Genomic DNA, 18,349 nt, shown 5'->3' with positions numbered 1-18,349 from the left:
GGTGCGCGTTCACATGAGAGGGGTGGTATTTGGAGCATTCGACCAATCAAAAACGTGGAGAAGCGTACTGACAGCGCGGCGTCATACTTCCTGAATGAAAAGTCAACTATAATATTAGACATATGAAGAAGTTAAACTTTAAACATCCATGACTCAAACACTTTATCCAGGATAAAAGCCACATAGCTTTGCAAGGTGAAAACAGCTGGTAAAAGAAAAAGTGTTTTAATGCGTACATTAACAGGTTTATGATATCACTGCCAAGATACCACTAAGACAAGAGTGGATCTGATTTGAATTACATTTGTCTCGAGTGTTTCGTCAACTTAATGTGTTGCTTAAAATAATACTTCTGCATACAGTATGTGACACTGTGAGTGTTGCACGGCCAGATACGGCTCAGCTGACTCAGATAAGGAAATATATAATACATTATGATGTGATATGCCGCGGACTGTACTTAATGTTACTTTGATCCGGTTACTTATGTTGTGGCAGATATTTAAGTAAGCTTTCTTAACGCTAATGTTATAATAGTCAGATTGCTCCGTAGATGGGAGGTGATATTCTATTAATGTTCACGTTCACACAGTCGGTGATTTTTGCCGGCCGTCCTTCCTGCAACGGCAGCTTTTCTGTATTTCCTTTCTCCTGTAATATAACTTGATCGCTTTAAACTCCGCACACTGAGCTCTGATTGGTCAGCAGGCAGTGCTTTCACTGAGTTGAGCTCTTAGCCTGCAACCTAACCTGCTCCGGGGCAGGTTAGCCGCACAGCATAAGTTACCATGGAGATCTAGCCTGCTAAAAAGAGACCCAGCTTCGTAGGACCGGAAACCCCGACTTTTCCCTGAAGTTAGCCGGCTAAGCGAAAATCCTGCTTCGTAGTATACCCCCCAGGCGTCTCCCCGGAAAACTTTCAAGCATGGTCTGCGAGCGGCAAGAGCGGGGCTGTCAGCATCCGCTGTCTGCTTGGCTTTCTGTTTAAAACACCTTTTTTTTTATCCATATCTCTCGCTAGAATCTCCCACCATCCAACTAACAACAACAACAACAACGTTGTCAAGCCTTTGGGCTCTGAAACTACGGGGTGGGCCGAGGACAAATACACATGCGTTAATCGTACGTTAAAATAATTATTAACGCGTTAACTTGACAGCCCTAATCTTTCTTGTATTAATATGGTTGCTTTCAACTAACCTAATACATTCATGTGAAATTGGTTGACATGATACATTTAATTAAAGTCAATGGTTCAGGTTTTTTTAGAGTAAGATCCCTTTGTTTTATTGATCCATGTATTTACCCATGGAAGACATTTATTTGTATTTCAGTGTTAAGACATGTTGTGAGGAACTTGCAAATAATATAAAATAGGTTAAAATTATTTTCATCAAGTTATTTTGAGGCAATATGTTTCTTCATCGAGGCAAACTAACTGCTTTTCTGCACATGGTATAGTTTATTTCACTCACAGGGACTTGACTCAAGCATCATTACAAATTAATCTTTTATTTTATTGAAACATTTATTAGCCATTTAACGTTTGGTAACAATTGACCTGACCCTTGTCTTACTGTACTCACGTATTTAGTTGTAGTTCCAAAGTCAGTCAAATAAATGATAAGTAAATAGTTTTGCTCTTGCAGAGTCTGTAGAGTCTCTCGTCAATGTGTACACAAACATGAATTTTAGTTGTTGGCCTCTCCTCGCAGCCAGCCGTGTGCTTAAGAAGAACCTGTCTCCTGTCCGGCTTTTTCTATCTTCTCCCGTCACACGCTGACACCACAGCAGCACTTCAAAGGGGCCGTCTTTTGATGCTAACCGTCAATATGCATTTCATCCTGCACCACTTTCTCCCCAGCATTCCTCCTCTGTGTCCTCTCTCCGCAGTAATTGCCTTCAAAGCCAATTAGCGCAAATTATTTGCGACCGCACTGGTGGTAAAAACCCACCGCTTGTCGGCAGAGGTGTCCTGGAGGTCAGATGTATTAGCTCAGTTGCTCTCATTTTCTGTAAGCTCTTTCCGGTCTCTACTTGTACAAATAGACTCTGAGTATAACCCGTGTCAACCTTACTACATTAATCTCCAAATGTGGGTTCTGTAAATGCGCTATTATAAAAAAGCAGCAGCTCACAATTTTTCAAGGCTCACGGGGCATGCTTTCCTAAATGTGAGACTGGTAAGTACGTTTAGTTAATTTGTCGGGTTGTGTGTTGGTGGTTTGCATCCGCAGCCTAAGCCGATGTTTGGCTAATGCTGCCAGGGCTATTTCTGCTGTATCTCCCCTCAGAAAATACATGTTTCACTCTGTGAGCCAGATCAAAGCCAAGACGCCGGGATCAAAGACCGGCATCACGCCGCTTTGGTCACATCTGTGTTGTTTACATGAATGCTAAAGGCACTATCACATATGACCAACTTTGAAAGATATATGTGTTGAATCAAAGTATTTTGATGTCACTTTTGAAGTACATCAGTGCATTCGGGGATAATTTTGAAAATCTCCCCACAATTTCACAACAATTTTGTAAGCCTTAAACAAGATGGGAGAACTTAGCCCTGGTAGAGTATGCATCTGTAAGCATCACCCCCTACCTTTCCCACTCCCATTTCCAAATTCCGCCACATCCTCCCTATAACAGCGTGGCCCCCTGTAGGTATGTCTCTGAGAGCTTAGCCTCCCAGTGTCCTACCAATGGACTTAAAAATGCAGGATCAAAAACTTCATCAGCCCTTACCATATAAGATAGGGAAATAAAGAAACATAAGGGGGGGATACTGTACCTCTCTCTCTGGCTGTTGTTTATCTGTTGACCTCAGATTTTCTCTGAAGTGAGGAAGCGGAGGGGGAGTGGATGTGGTGGGGGGGGGGTGAGGAGCTAGGAGGGAGGAGGAGGAGAAGAAGGGGGTTCAATGACCTGTGAGCCTGCCTGCTGTTGGGCTGGGGGCTAAACACCCACCCGATCGTCGACCCCCCCTTTACCTCTAACTGGATTATAGATGTTGCCATTCGCCTTGCAAAGGAGCAGGCAAGACACACACACAGACACACACACAGACACACACACAGACACACACACACACACACACACACACACACACACACACACACACACACACACACACACACAAGGGGTCCTCTCACAAACAGAATTCACCCCTCCTGTTGTTGGTGGTCTCTTCACTCTTGCTACGTCTCCTCCAGGTACAGCCCCCCCCCCCCCCCCCCCCCCCCCCTGTCTTACACTGTGTGTCTGCCAGCAGCTGACCCTCCTCAGTGGTTTGTGTTGGAGATAAGTATGTCAGGGCTCCGGAGGAATGTGGGCTTCAGAGTTTCAGCAAGACTCGAACAACAGCCCTGTTCACCAACAAAACACATGCTTTGTTATTTTAGAACTGAAAAATGACCTCATATTGAATTTGATTGTCATGTTGTTATTTTTAAACAGTGTAATGTAATATGTATCCATTTGTTAGCATTAAAAGTTGTTTCTGCTATCCAAGAGTGAAATAAGATGGATCCTAACCCTCCTGTTGTGTGCGGGTCAAATCTGACTACTTCCATCAATCATAAATATTGTTTTACATTTGATTGCTTCAAGGCCTTATGCTACCCTCCACAGTAGGCATTTGAACATATACAATTACTGATCACAACATTCATTGCATTTTGAGAGGTTTAGTCAACTTTGTAACACCTATGGTGTTACTGGTCAAAAATGACCGCCATAGGAATTAAATGTTCATCCACACACAGAAATCCACAAAATGTTTTGGAAAACATTTTCAGTGTCTATTCTTTGTATATTCTCTGCAGTTATTCATGTAATAATGTAAAAAAGAATTGACCTCCATTTTGTTTAGGGGGGGATATATCTCCCCACCTGGACAGATCTAACTCAAACTATCTGCATGATATATATGCATTTTTGACTTTGTAAGCTAAAACACTGATAAAAAACAATGTGGAATAACTTCTATGTGAACTCTTGCTGCGTTGCCTCCTTCTTTCTCACTCCCCCAAGAAACTAGGGGGAGAGATAGAGCAGCATTCCCAAACGAAGAGAGGTTGGATGAAAGACACAGACTGTATATCATATAGTTGTACTCCAGCTCCCGGTGCATGAGAGGTGCAGCTCGGTACGGTTCAGCAGGCAGGTCAGCGCTTCAAGGTTCTGCTGAATGACAGTCTGCTCTCACAGGCTGAGTGGCCGGAGCCCTTCATGAGTAAAGCTGCTCTGCTACCTTCACATGTCATGGAGAGGAGCTGGCAGGCGGAGAGCAGCCAACAGATGCAGGCCGACACTCCCAGGCCCCGGAGCCAAAGCACAATCACAAATGCCTGCTCAGGCAACCGGAAGAGGTGACAAAACACATCAGGTAACTTTGCCTTTCCGGATGGTTCCCACCCTCTCCTGTCACAGATGCCTTCACTTCAGACGTTAATGGTCACTGAAAGTGACAGGGACCTTTCCAAGGTAGGACGTGTGCATCCGGGGCGTTTAGCTGATCATTAACTGGTGCAGCTCAAAACAACTGGTAGTACCCAGTGAGAGAAAACAAACCTGTAAATATTGACATTGTAAGAAGGCTGTGCTAGGGCCTGACAGGTCTCTGAAGAGATGAGGTGTTCATTTGCACAACGGACAGGTGTCAGGAGAAAGGGAGAGCATCATCAAGAAAGCAGAGCTCATTAGTGGCCCTGATGGTGTTCATTAGGACAATGTCTTAGGGTGCTCATTGCTCCTCATGCTATATAGTTGTATGCATTGACAGGCAGAAACATTAAGACTGGCTGTGAATACCAAAGATCTGCATCACAATGAAGTCTTACTTTTACCTCTGCATTGTTAATTGAAACCTTTTATAAATAATGTTACATCTACATTTAAACACCTGTGCACAATATTATCTTTCCTCGCAGTCATACCTATATTAAAAAATAACTAGCTTTTGCTACAGTCCAACAACTTAATTACAACAAAAGTTGCTGTAATTCGAGTCCAAAAAGAGATTTGTGAAGTCATATAAATTGACCGCTTCTCAAGGTTTCAAGGTTTCAAGGCTTTTATTGTCATGTGAGCATAGCTACGGTGTAGTTATGACAATGGAAATCTTAGGTCACAGGCTCCTCCAACAGGTCAAGATTCTCTCTATGGTGCACCTGTAGAAGGTCAGGATCCTCTCCATGGTGCACCTGTAGAAGGTCAGGATGCTCTCTATGGTGCACCTGTAGAAGGTCAGGATCCTCTCTATGGTGCACCTGTAGAAGGTCAGGATCCTCTCCATGGTGCACCTGTAGAAGGTCAGGATGCTCTCTATGGTGCACCTGTAGAAGGTCAGGATGCTCTCTATGGTGCACCTGTAGAAGGTCAGGATTCTCTCTATGGAGCACCTGTAGAAGGTCAGGATGCTCTCTATGGTGCACCTGTAGAAGGTCAGGATCCTCTCTATGGTGCACCTGTAGAAGGTCAGGATCCTCTATATGGTGCACCTGTAGAAGGTCAGGATGCTCTCTATGGTACACCTGTAGAAGGTCAGGATGCTCTCTATGGTGCACCTGTAGAAGGTCAGGATCCTCTCTATGGTGCACCATTAGAAGGTCAGGATCCTCTCTATGGTGCACCTGTAGAAGGTCAGGATTCTCTCTATGGAGCACCTGTAGAAGGTCAGGATGCTCTCTATGGTGCACCTGTAGAAGGTCAGGATCCTCTCTATGGTGCACCTGTAGAAGGTCAGGATCCTCTATATGGTGCACCTGTAGAAGGTCAGGATGCTCTCTATGGTACACCTGTAGAAGGTCAGGATGCTCTCTATGTTGCACCTGTAGAAGGTCAGGATCCTCTCTATGGTGCACCATTAGAAGGTCAGGATCCTCTCTATGGTGCACCTGTAGAAGGTCAGGATCCTCTCTATGGTACACCTGTAGAAGGTCAGGATGCTCTCTATGGTGCACCTGTAGAAGGTCAGGATCCTCTCTATGGTGCACCATTAGAAGGTCAGGATCCTCTCTATGGTGCACCTGTAGAAGGTCAGGATCCTCTCTATGGTGCACCTGTAGAAGGTGCCGTCGGTGATCAGGCGGTGATCAGGCCGATGACGGTTGTGTCGTCAGCAAACTTCACGATGGTGTTGGAGCTGTGTGTGGCCACGCAGTCGTGAGTGAACAGGGAGTAGAGCAGAGGGCTGAGCAAGCAGCCTTGAGGGGCACTGGTGTTGAGGATCAGGGTGGAGGATTTGATGTTTCCCACCCGCACTGCCTGGGGTCTGCCCATCAGGAAGTTCAGGATCTAATCACAGAGGGCGCTGTTGAGCTGTTCTTGCCAGTGTTGGGCAAGTTACTTCCAAAATGTAATATATTACATATTACTTATTACTCTCTTTTGAAAGTAATAAGTTACATTACAATATTACTGTCTCTGAAATGTAATGAGTTACACTACTTTAGTTACTTTTTAGTTAATTTCACCAAAATAACCGCAAAAGAATAGCTAGGTATTTTAAATGCTAAAATGTAGTTTAGTGCAGCTCATTATGCATCCAGTGAAGGGCAATGTGGTATAGCATAACAACTGTGTAGGCCCTTAAGGCTACTAACAACTTGTATTACAGGGCGTAGTTGAATACTCCATTCTGATTGTAAATTCTTAACATGTGACACGTTGTTAATACAGCAGTACAGACCGCTGTCAAGGACTATAATGAAGGTTAACATATTGTAAATCAAGGCAAATATTATTTAGACAATGCTCATGGTTTGAAATGGCAAACATTGAAAGGCAAAAGTATTATTAAAACCATGTAGCCTACTACATCATCACCTTGGTCCCATCATATACGCTGGGAAGAGAATATTTACTGTGCTTGAAAACTGGTATCACATCATCATGTGAGGTTGACTTTGTGACCTGGAGAACATTTCAGCTGCAACATCAGCTCGTTGATAATAAGCTTGGGATATGAGATATCTTTGTAGCCATTCGTGGTGAAGGCATCTGTGCTATTGTATGCATTATTTTTGACCCAACATTTCTACAGGCATGTCAGAATATGGTACTATTTTCACATGAATATTCTAGCCATTGTCTATTTTTATACCACAAGCTGCAAAATGACCGCCTTACCCCACTGTACAGGCGGGTAGTTGTTTAAATATACCTGGCACCTGCGGGCCGCAGAGAGGCGGCGTAGTTTCAGGCGACGAAGGACCTGACACAATTTGTTGTTTTTATTTTTCGCTACGTTCTCTTTTTTGAATGGTTGCATAACGTTCAACTTCCCCGAAGATCTCGACGCGAAGCCTGAAGGGTAAACACCAGGTTTACTAATCTACCCGCACAATTTTTCCGGTGTCGGAATGTCTCGCTATGTTAGTACATTCTTAAAAAACAAAACACCATTTAATTTCGGGTTAAAATGTGTTGTAACTGCGTTACTGAGCATTGTAACGGGTAATATATTACCCACATTTCATTAGTAATGCGTTACATTACTTCGTTACAGCAAAAAGTAATATATTACTGTAACTCCGTTACTTTTGTAACGCGTTACACCCAACACTGGTTCTTGCCTATACATCCATCATAAACCCAACACTCCAACAAGTCCCTTCCTCATCACTCCCTCACTGTGAGTGTTACCAAGGAAACTCACCTGATTCCACTGCAGCCAATTAACAAAAACTAAAACAAAAAGCAACTACAATGGTTTGGCTTACTGAAAGCTAATGTGCTAACAGGATCCTTGCTATCTCCAGTTTGTCTCGTCATGGTTGATTGCACTTATTGTAAGTCGCTTTGGATAAAAGCCTCAGCTAAATGTAATGTCATCTCTGCTGCAGGCTACACAAAACATTCTTAAAATGTCAAGATACATATTTTGTCTTGCAAACGGTTAGATTAGAAACTTCAGTTCACACGTCTCGTATCCAAATTGAAGAAAATTACCATAAAGAAATACAAATTATCACAAATTAATAAATTCCATTTCAGAAGTCTACTAATCAAGGACAGTATAATTAAATACTATCAAGCAATGAAGCAGTCTAATGTTAACTAACTTTGTGTACAATTGTCTTGAACAAAATATTGAGTAAATATTCTAAATTCAATATGAATTTGATACCTTAACCTGTTAAGCACCATCCCCCCGGGGGGAAAAACGCATCATCTGCAGGAAACAGCGTCTGAGGGCTTCTTACTATTTAATAAACTATGAATGCTTTATATCAATGTAACGGGAAGAAACTCATATTTATGTATAAAAGACATCAAAAAGTGCATTTTGCATGATAGGTCCCCTTTAACAGGACTATTGACGTAAGCAATGATTCACAGTCATTATTAGTTTGTACTTGAGAATAGAGTTTTGGTAAATGCCTGGTTAATTTACCTTAAAGCATAACAAACAACAAGCCAGAGCAGCAAAATAAACTATTCATAACTGCAGCAAAATTCAGGAGAGGGCTTCATTTTGAAAATAGATTCAGTCATCTGTCATTTTAGATCACATAATCAACTAAGCATGCACAGCAGAAAATGAAGAAATGGGGGATATTAAACGTTAATTGGCCACAGTTTTGTTCTGTGCAGATGTCTGTGAGTGTACTGCAGGGTGATTACATGCAGGGTGGCATACCAAGTCCAGTCATTAGTCCTGCTGGTTCTTGAAATCTCACATCACAGCCAGGGCCCGGCCCTCAGTGAAGCCCCTCCACTGCTGCGATTGGTGTCATTACACTGAAATATTAAACACTTGTGCGTATCATGCTTTTTAAATGCACTGAAGCATATTTTGTGTAGTGCTTAGGAATATTAAAGCATAATTTATATTTCAAGAGTTTGACACCTTGACATTTTGGCACCTCTGTTTTGAATTTCAGCATGCGGTTTGACATGTTTGTATTAATAACATTGTGATCTCGGAGGGCCATGGCCTCAGGCTACTTGAACAAGACTACTAAAGAAAGGGATTTCAAAAGGAATTGTAGAGCAGCCTAGGGACTCGTCAAAATCAGCCCTGATACTGTTGCCCTGATAAAAATCCATTACCCGCAAACGTGAAGGGGGATGGTGGTGATGTGTGTGTGTGTGTGTGTGTGTGTGTGTGTGTGTGTGTGTGTGTGTGTGTGTGTGTGTGTGTGTGTGTGTGTGTGTGTGTGTGTGTGTGTGTGTGCGCGCGCGTGCGTGCGTGTGCGCGCGCGAGAGAGAGAGAGAGAGAGAGAGAGAGAGAGAGAGAGAGAGAGAGAGTCGTGTAGTGTTTAACGAGGGCGTTCCGTTTTTTATTTATCCTTTTGGACTGTTTGTGGTGAATCTGGTGTGATCTCCTCGCTGCATCATATCTGATCTCTCCTAAACCAAACATGTATCTTTTCTCTCCCTTTATTGTGTTTCACACAGGGTAAAAAGTCATTTCCAGCACTAGTTTTGTGTCTCAATTGGGATACTTTCCTTGGTACACTGCCATGTGGTTCACAGTGAACACATGCAGGTGTGTGTGCATTTCGATCAGGTAGCTTCTCAAATGGCACCCTCCTGCTGTGCACTCACCAGAAGTGCTAGCAACATTATTGTTTGTAGCAGTCATTACATTATTGTGGTAGGTTCAGTGCTTGAATTGGGCCGGTACTCACCGGTACGCAGTACCGGCACTTCTCATTTTTACCCATGTGGTACCGGCACTTCAAAAAATGCCGGTACTCAGCCGCCGGCAGCACGTCATGACGGCCCGGACTGGCCATCAGGAGGACCGGGAGGTTTCCCGATGGCCTGGCTTGTTAAGTGGCCTGCTGGCCTGAGGACTTTTTTTATATGTATGTATTGTGAACACAACGCTACGCAAATGTGGGTCTGACTCTGCCTCACAGAGGGTGACTGGCTGTCTACATGATGTGGCCTGCCAAAATGGCCACTTTCATACAGATCATAGCCTACTAATGCCCTCGCTTGGTCTCTGTGTGTCATTCAAGCTCGGGAGGCAGGGCCGCCTTAACCCTTTGGAGTCCTGGGCTAATTTGGCCGTTTTCGCATACTTTTGATTTGTCTTACTAAACCCCATTAAGATATTGTTGCCATGTCAATGTTTCGTATCCTATTTTTAAGGACAACCTCACCTATATAACCTGATAGTTATTTATTTCATTTTGAGATACTATATGAACATTTTGGACCCAAAATCACAAAAAAATGTAAAAACCAGATTTTGAAAATGATATTATTTTTCATATAGGTAACACAAACATACACAACGAAACCATTTGAAAGCTGGAAATATATACATGGGATGTCACTATGATAATGTGAAAGTTTGATTGAGGTAGCATAAACCTATATACACATTTTATGAACAAATAACAGGTGTATCCATAGGCTTTTTTCCCTCATTTCTCAAGTTCTGTCAACAGTGACACAGTAGGCACAACAAAACATTTAAAAGCTTAAATAATGTACATGGGATTTCATTCTGATAAGGCAAAAGTGTTATTATAAATATAATACGAATATATATATACTAGGGCCGGGACTTTAACGCGTTAATTAAGATTAATTAATTACACAAAGATGTACGCGTTAAAAAGATTTACGCATTTTAATCGCACTTATTTTTGCACCGCGGAACGTTTCTTACTGGATGAGTTTCAGGGGTACCGATTATACTGGAGCACCAACTAACGTTCATGACTTCAGACAACAACAAACCACAGTGAACAATAGTCAAACGTGAACGAAGAAGCTGATGAGGCCGCTTTGGTTGGCCCCCTGGATGGGACATTTTGTTTGAAAAAATGGACGGATGGAAGCGTCAATACAATTATGCAAAAAGGAATTTGCATATCACCGCAGCACATCAAGCCTCAAGTATCACCTCAATGCAAAACCTATAGCAGCTAGCGTGGAAGCTAGCGTGGACGTTAGCCCGACTCGGAGTACAAGGACCCACACCCAATTCGCGTTGATCAAACAGTGGCCTATGCAACAGAGAGATTTTATTTTTCATCAGGATATTGGAAGAATAGGAGGGATTGAGGTCAGTCACTGGCACTTTTTTTATTTTATTTTAAATGGTACAGTACACTTTATGTTGAACTATTTATTATGTTGTTGGTGCAACTGGCACTTTATGTTGAACTGTTTATTGTTTTGGCCAAGGTTATTGAGAGAGTTGGACTGAAATGTATTAGATTTTTTAAATCAACTATTGGTAAATCAACAAAGTCTGTTATGGCCTCTGAAGCAACAGAGAGATGTTTTCTAATAGTCAGGGTTTCCAATGTTCTGAATGTACTTGAAAGTATTGTGTTTTACTTAAAAAACAAAGTGTTATAGTTTACAGAAGGTCTACCTACCTATAGGCTACCTGAATCTCTGAAATGTACTATATTCCTAAATATGCTATTGCTACACTTTATGGCAAAAATTTCACTTTTCTGTTGGTCTTGGTTAAGTACCACCTTGAAAAAATAAACAATGTTTTGTTGCTTAAGCTTATGTATTCAGTCATTATTCAATGGTATACTAAAATCCATGTGAAAAAAATTGCTTCTCACTGTTCTCAGGTCAAATATTTATATGTGATTAAAAATGCGATTAATTTCGATTAATTAATTACAAAGCCTGTAATTAATTAGATTAATTTTTTTAATCGAGTCCCGGCCCTAATATATACAGGACTGTCTCAGAAAATTAGAATATTGTGATAAAGTTCTTTATTTTCTGTAATGCAATTAAAAAAACAAAAATGTCCTACATTCTGGATTCATTACAAATCAACTGAAATATTGCAAGCCTTTTATTATTTTAATATTGCTGATTATGGCATACAGCTTAAGAAAACTCAAATATCCTATCTCAAAAAATTAGAATATCATGAAAAAGTATACTAGTAGGGTGTTCAACGAATCACTTGAATCGTCTAATTAACTCGAAACACCTGCAAGGGTTTCCTGAGCCTTGAAAAACACTCAGCTTGGTTCAGTAAACTAAATCACAAGTATGGGGAAGACTGCTGATCTGACTGCTGTCCAGAGGACCGTCATTGACACCCTCCATCAGGAGGGTAAGACACAAAAAGAAATTTCTCAAAGAGCAAGCTGTTCACAGAGTGCAGTTTCAAAGCACATCCACAAAAAGTCTGTTGGAAGGGGGAAATGTGGCAGGAAACGCTGCACAACCAAGAGAGATGACCGCAGCCTTAACAGCATTGTGAAGAAGAGTCGCTTCCAGAATTTGGGGGAGCTTCAAAGACAGTGGACTGAAGCTGGAGTCCAGGTATCAAAAGTCACTGTTCACAGACGTGTCCGGGAAATGGGCTACAATAGCCGTATTCCCATGGTCAAGCCACTTCTGAACTCAAGACAACGGAAGAGGCGTCTGACTTGGGCTAAGGAAAAGAAGCACTGGACAGTTGCACAGTGGTCCAAAGTCCTCTTTTCAGACGAAAGCAAGTTTTGTATTTCATTTGGAAGTCAAGGCGCCAGAGTCTGGAGAAAGGCTGGAGAGGAGCAAAATCCAAGTTGCTTGAAATCCAGTGTGAAGTTCCCACAGTCAGCGATGGTTTGGGGAGCCATGTCAGCTGCTGGTGTTGGTCCACTGTGTTTCATCAAGCCCAGAGTAAATGCAGCTGTGTACCAAGAGATTTTAGAGCACTACATGCTTCCGTCTGCTGAAAAGCTCTATGGAGATGAGGAATTCATTTTCCAGCATGATCTGGCACCTGCCCACAGTGCCAAAACCACCAGTAACTGGTGTACTGACCATGGCATTACTGTCCTCGATTGGCCTGCAAATTCCCCTGACCTGAACCCCATAGAGAATATGTGGGGTATTGTGAAGAAGAAGCTGAAAGACACCAGACCCAACAATGCTAATGAGCTAAAGGCCGCTATTGAAGCATCCTGCGCATCCATAACACCTCAGCAATGCCACAGGCTGATTGCCTCCATGCCACGCCGCATTGATGCAGTAATCCGTGCAAAAGGATTCCCAACCAAGTACTGAGTGCATTAATGGACATTTTCAAATGTTTGATTGTGTTTTGCTGTTATAAATCTTTTTTTTTTTACTTGGTCTGAGGAACTATTCTAATTTTTTGAGATAGGATTTTTGAGTTTTCTTAAGCTGTATGCCATAATCAGCAATATTAAAATAATAAAAGGCTTGCAATATTTCAGTTGATTTGTAATGAATCCAGAATGTATGACATTTTTGTTTTTTTTAATTGCATTACAGAAAATAAAGAACTTTATCACAATATTCTAATTTTCTGAGACAGTCCTGTACACATTATGTACAAAAATCTTTTTTTTCTGTCTTTATCTGTGCCACGCTTCAAAGCAGTTTCTGTCAACTACACAGAGGGCAACATCACAGGCTCCTCCTCCTCCTCCATGTCAAAAAACAAGCTTATAGCTTGACTCACGTTCAGAGTTCTCTTCATCATAGTTGAATCTTCAAAACTCAAAATCTATCTAACTATATCTAAATTCTCAATGTTTGTCTGTCACTTTACTTCAATCGCCTTCAATAGTCTCCCGCCGTCTCTCTTCGTCTCCCGCCGCCTGTCTTCGTATATCTTCGTCTCTCTCCATTTCCCACCGTCTCTCTTTGGTTCCCGCCATCCCTCTTCGTCTCTTTTCGTCTCGCTTCGTATCACTCCGTTTACCTGATTACCTCACCCCATCCCTCGTAAATACATCCTGTTGAGCAGAATCTACAGTTTCCAGTATTTTCCGTTTCGTAAAATGATCAAATACGGCGAAGATATTCAAATATGTGTTTCCACTTTTGAAATATATTTGTATTAACTTTATATAATCGTATCTCCATATTTACTGGGTCTTTTTGCATGAAACAAAGCCAGTACTTCCGAAAGAAACACACGGCAATGTTGTCCGGACTGTTGTTTTTATGAGGCACCGGCTTGAACGGGTCATGTAATATGATCACGCCGGCGTGACCGTCGACTGTCAAGTTCAAATAAAAAAATAAAAAATAAGATTTTAATTTTTTTTTTTTATAGGCTCATCACAGGCCCCCGATCTGAAGCCCAGGGGCATACGGAGATCGGGGGCCTATGATGAGCCAATACAAAAAAATTAAAATCTTATTTTTTTTATGTCGGGTGTTTTATTTTAAATAAACAAAGTCTTGGCTTTCAGAATATGACATTTTTATTTCCAAAATCACACGATAAATACATTTTTGAAGCTTGTAAAGGGAATAATACAGCTCTCCCTCGCCACTCTGCTGTTCCACAGCGCCGCTCCCCCTCCCTCCGCTGAAATTATGAATGTAAGGCATAGTAATCATAGATAACACGGCAAGGTCCGTTACAGTTTGTTTTAATCTAATTTCAAATAAACAAAGTCTTGGCTTTCAGAATATTAAACTTGTTTCGGCAAATTCAGATGATAAATACAACTTTGAAGCTTGTAACGGCCAGCGCCACTATAGATAGAAGAGTTACGACAGCGGAAGTCCAAAAACGGTTATCGTCACGTGGTTCATGCAGACGAGGATCGTTCCCCGGAAGTTCATGGCGGGTAATGTGAATGCATTGATAACAGGAGATAGATCTACGATTTTTGGTAATTATTAGTGAATAAAAGTTTTGATTTGGAATATTTATACAATAAATCGATATGTGTATGTATTTACATCAATATGTTTTATAAAATAAAATAGAATTTGCTAATATTAAGTGATAATATTAGGATTAGTGTGAACAACTAGTTTACATGTTAGGCTAACAGTGCCTTGGTTAAAGAGCCTGTTGCTGTTTATTTATAGCTTTGAATTCTTTAAAACCAATATTATCTTCTTAAACTTGTATGATAGTCAGGAGCATCACTTTCTAATGTTTATTGATATATTTAGAGGGAGGGGATCTAAAGGAATGCTTCAAAATTCAGATTAGATTCATTTCTACCATTTTCTTAAATTCATGGTAGTTTCAGTAATCCCATGGTAATTGAGGACACAAGTTATCTAAATGACTAATGTCATCTTTATGGCTTTCAGAAAGGACAGGAGACCGACAGGTGACTATCAAAGGAATAGCAGCAGCAGCAGCAGCAGCAGCAGCAGCATGATGATGATGTTAAATGTGTTGTTTTAGGAACATCCATTCATTTAATACATGCCAAATACATGGAATTCAATAAACATTGAATGGCATATCATGCAGTTTGTCTCAGCCTTTTCCTCCGTGTTGTCCTGGTTTTCTGTGCTGCCTCCTAGTCGCCACCATGGTTTGCTGTGCTGCCTGGGGATGCTCAAATCGCTCCGAGAAAGGAGTATGAATGTACGGCTTCCCCACTGACACAGAGCGCAGGAAAAAATGGCTGGCTCAAGTCAGCAGGAGCAATTTCCAGACCAACAGCAAAAAAATATGTGAGGTTATTATATACAAACACTGCATTTGCACTTTTTCACAAAACGAAAACCACACCATTGGGAAAGCTTAATGTTTTTGTTTAATACAAAAAAAAAGGGAAAGGCTTGAAAAACACTGAGAGTTGAGACTCAGGGTGCAGGGTGAGGTTCTCAGTGCAGGTATTCAGGCTCCATTGAATCCCCCTCTGGTTCTTGTGCTGAAAGAGGGAGTAACAGACAGGAGAAAGGGTTATACACACCTATATAGCACACCTATTGGATGGGAAATTGCCTTGGGGAGATAAGGTGTGGTCTTTGTTCCCAACTGATGTTATGGAACTTTATTGTTTGTGAGTTGAACAAAGTATGACAAATGGCATCAGTAACAGATGTGATATGAATTTCTATAAAGTTGTCTCACATTCTTGGTCATATTTTATATACAGTATGTAATGACTATAACATGTCCAGTAAGTATAAAGTGTTTCCTAATACCGTGTATTCAACCACTATGGAATATGTATGTGGGCAGACAAAACTGAGTTGTTCTGTGTGTGAAGTAACCTCAAGTCACTCCGCAGGCACATTTTGATGCAGACCAGTTTGTCAAGACAAAAAAGGGCAAGACTAGGCTGAGAGCAGAGGCTCCATCTTCGTGCATCGCCCTGTGGTCAAAAAGAGAAGGGCCCCTGCACCACGATTCACCCCGGGACCTGTATCTACAAAGCCCATAGCTCATAATCACAGCTATAGAGTGAAAGGTGACACAGGTATAATAAGTATGAACTCTTAGTAAAAAAAGTCATATTTCTTATTTTTAAGTGGTATCATATTTTAAATGTTCGAAAATATACAGTGCCATGTCTTCTACTTACATTAGTCTCAAAGATTGAGGGAAGAAGGGATGAGGAGACTGAGAGAAAGGAAAGTGAGGGTGAAGAAAGAGAGGACATGGCTAGTGAGGAGAGACAGGGAGGGTGGACACCACGCACTCAGCAGCCAGTCAGCATACGAGGGAACCAGCAGCCAGTCAGCATACGAGGGAACCAGCAGCCAGTCAGCATACGAGGAAACCAGCAGCCAGTCAGCATACGAGGGAACCAGCAGCCAGTCAAACAGATCTATTAAAAAAATGTAAGAGAAAATTAAAGAGCCAAGAAGGAATCACCAAAAAAGCAAAGTCTGCACTAACAAAAATCAGGAAGGAAAATGCAGCTCTCAAGAAAACAATGAAAATTAGGGACAACAAATATAAGAAAACGTTTTCAAAAGACCAACTTAAGGCATTAGGCAGACTCACCACAAAGGGGATGAAATGGAGCAATGAGACAATTAAGAAGGCTTTAAAAATTCGCTTTGCGTGCGGACCAACAGGTTAAAAAACTCTGCAGGAATTGCAGATTCCCCTTCCAGGAATAAGGACACTGCAAAGAAGGATGCAATGTGTTAAGTTTGAGCCTGGTGTGTAACAGCTAACATCAATGCCCCTCCACCCGTAACATCACTGCCCCTCCACCCGTAACATCACTGCCCTCCACCTGCCAACATCACTGCCCTCCACCTGCCAGCACCCAGCCAGAGGAGCGCAAACAACAAAAACAAGCAAGGTGTCCCGTCATGCACCTGGAAGTTTGGGTTGGCAAAATGGAGTAAGAGAGGGACTTGAAAAACCTTGGTGGCTCTCTACTCATGTTGCTACAGTTGTCTTGGTTACAGCTCTCAAGTTTTTTTTTGTTGCCATTTCCACATCTTTAGAAAATATGAAATAAATGAAGTGAAATCAACCTCTTCTCTGGAGAACAAACTTTGATTTCTCTGTCTTGTGAGTTTGCAGTCTTGCAGTTTTGCTCCTCCACCTGTAACATCACTGCCCCTCCACCTGCCATACAGTAGGTTACTAACAAGATTACTTATATAATACAGTGATAGAATACATGTTTAGTATGCTTACTTATATAAAACAGTAGTATTAAACTTATCTTGTGTTTTCACTCTCACTTAAGTCCCTCTCCCTTTGCCATCAATCCAAAATCAGCTGAGCTGCAACATTATACAGACAGGAAATAATCAACATAATCACAAGGACACAATATGGCTCTGCTAAAAACACTCACTCTTACACGCACCAAAGTTATATTTATCTAATATTTAACTCCCTCCATCCCCGCATACAATCCCGTTTAGAAGCCCCTCTTCTCTAATTCAACAACGTTGGACGAAATGACATTAAGAGAACGGAATTTACAATTAAAAGGCTGTTCAACGTGTGTTGCTAACTTGATCCGTTATCCTAGCTTTATCTGTTATCTGTAAACGTTCCCTAAATCTACTAATTTAGGGATAATCCACTGAAATCCTTTAATACACATGTTAATTTGAATCAGATGTAGCCTACTGATAATATCCGCAATATGAATCTTTAAACTTCTTCTTACCTTTAAAAGTCTGTCACGAACGGTCTATTATGCTGCAACTCTACAGCTCTGCTAGCCTTGGCGCTAACTTCCGGGGAACGATTGAGAGGCTCCACGATCCGCCATTGCTGTAAAAAAGTGGTCCATTGGAGTGAACGGAGATGACGTAACTCTCAGTCTATACGGCGCTGGTAACGGCATAATTACAAGCGGAGAACGGAGTAACTTGACGTCACAGCAGGCATAACAACAGCCGATGTTTCTCGTTATTGTTTTCCCCGTGAAACACAATACACACAAACGCAAAAATACACAAACACACACGTATACACACACACTCGCGAGCTTCTCCCAGACCAGTAATCCAAACGTAAATATCTTCCCTCCATACTATTTTGATCATTTGCTCCGCTAATCAATCAGATCGATGGATTCCAGAGATTTTTCTCAAAAATGATGACTCCGTAACAGTCAGTGGGCACCAATTAACAGCCAATCAGAATGAGAATATGTTTCTCATGTGACTTATTCAAATTGCGAGTGATTGAGTGACAGATAAA

The 18,349-nt window shown here is 41.5% G+C and overlaps 2 long non-coding RNA genes across 2 annotated transcripts; one reads left to right on the top strand and one right to left on the bottom strand.

Annotated features, from left to right (window-relative positions):
- The first annotated feature begins 14,527 nt into the window (after positions 1 to 14,527).
- Positions 14,528 to 16,062, top strand: LOC307028987. The gene is made up of 3 exons (XR_013805186.1): positions 14,528 to 14,588; positions 15,022 to 15,393; positions 15,957 to 16,062. It is a non-coding gene; the product is annotated as an uncharacterized lncRNA (long non-coding RNA).
- LOC307028986 lies at positions 15,600 to 18,292 on the bottom strand. Its single transcript, XR_013805185.1, has 3 exons — positions 17,811 to 18,292; positions 16,676 to 17,415; positions 15,600 to 16,496 (listed from the first exon to the last, which is right to left on the bottom strand). It is a non-coding gene; the product is annotated as an uncharacterized lncRNA (long non-coding RNA).
- Between the last annotated feature and the right edge of the window lie 57 nt (positions 18,293 to 18,349).

This window comes from Notothenia rossii (assembly GCF_949606895.1).
Source record: "Notothenia rossii genome assembly, chromosome: 2".
Classification (NCBI taxonomy): domain Eukaryota; kingdom Metazoa; phylum Chordata; class Actinopteri; order Perciformes; family Nototheniidae; genus Notothenia; species Notothenia rossii.
The sequence above is the reverse complement of the archived record's forward strand: the minus strand, read 5'-3'. Positions and strand labels throughout refer to the sequence as shown.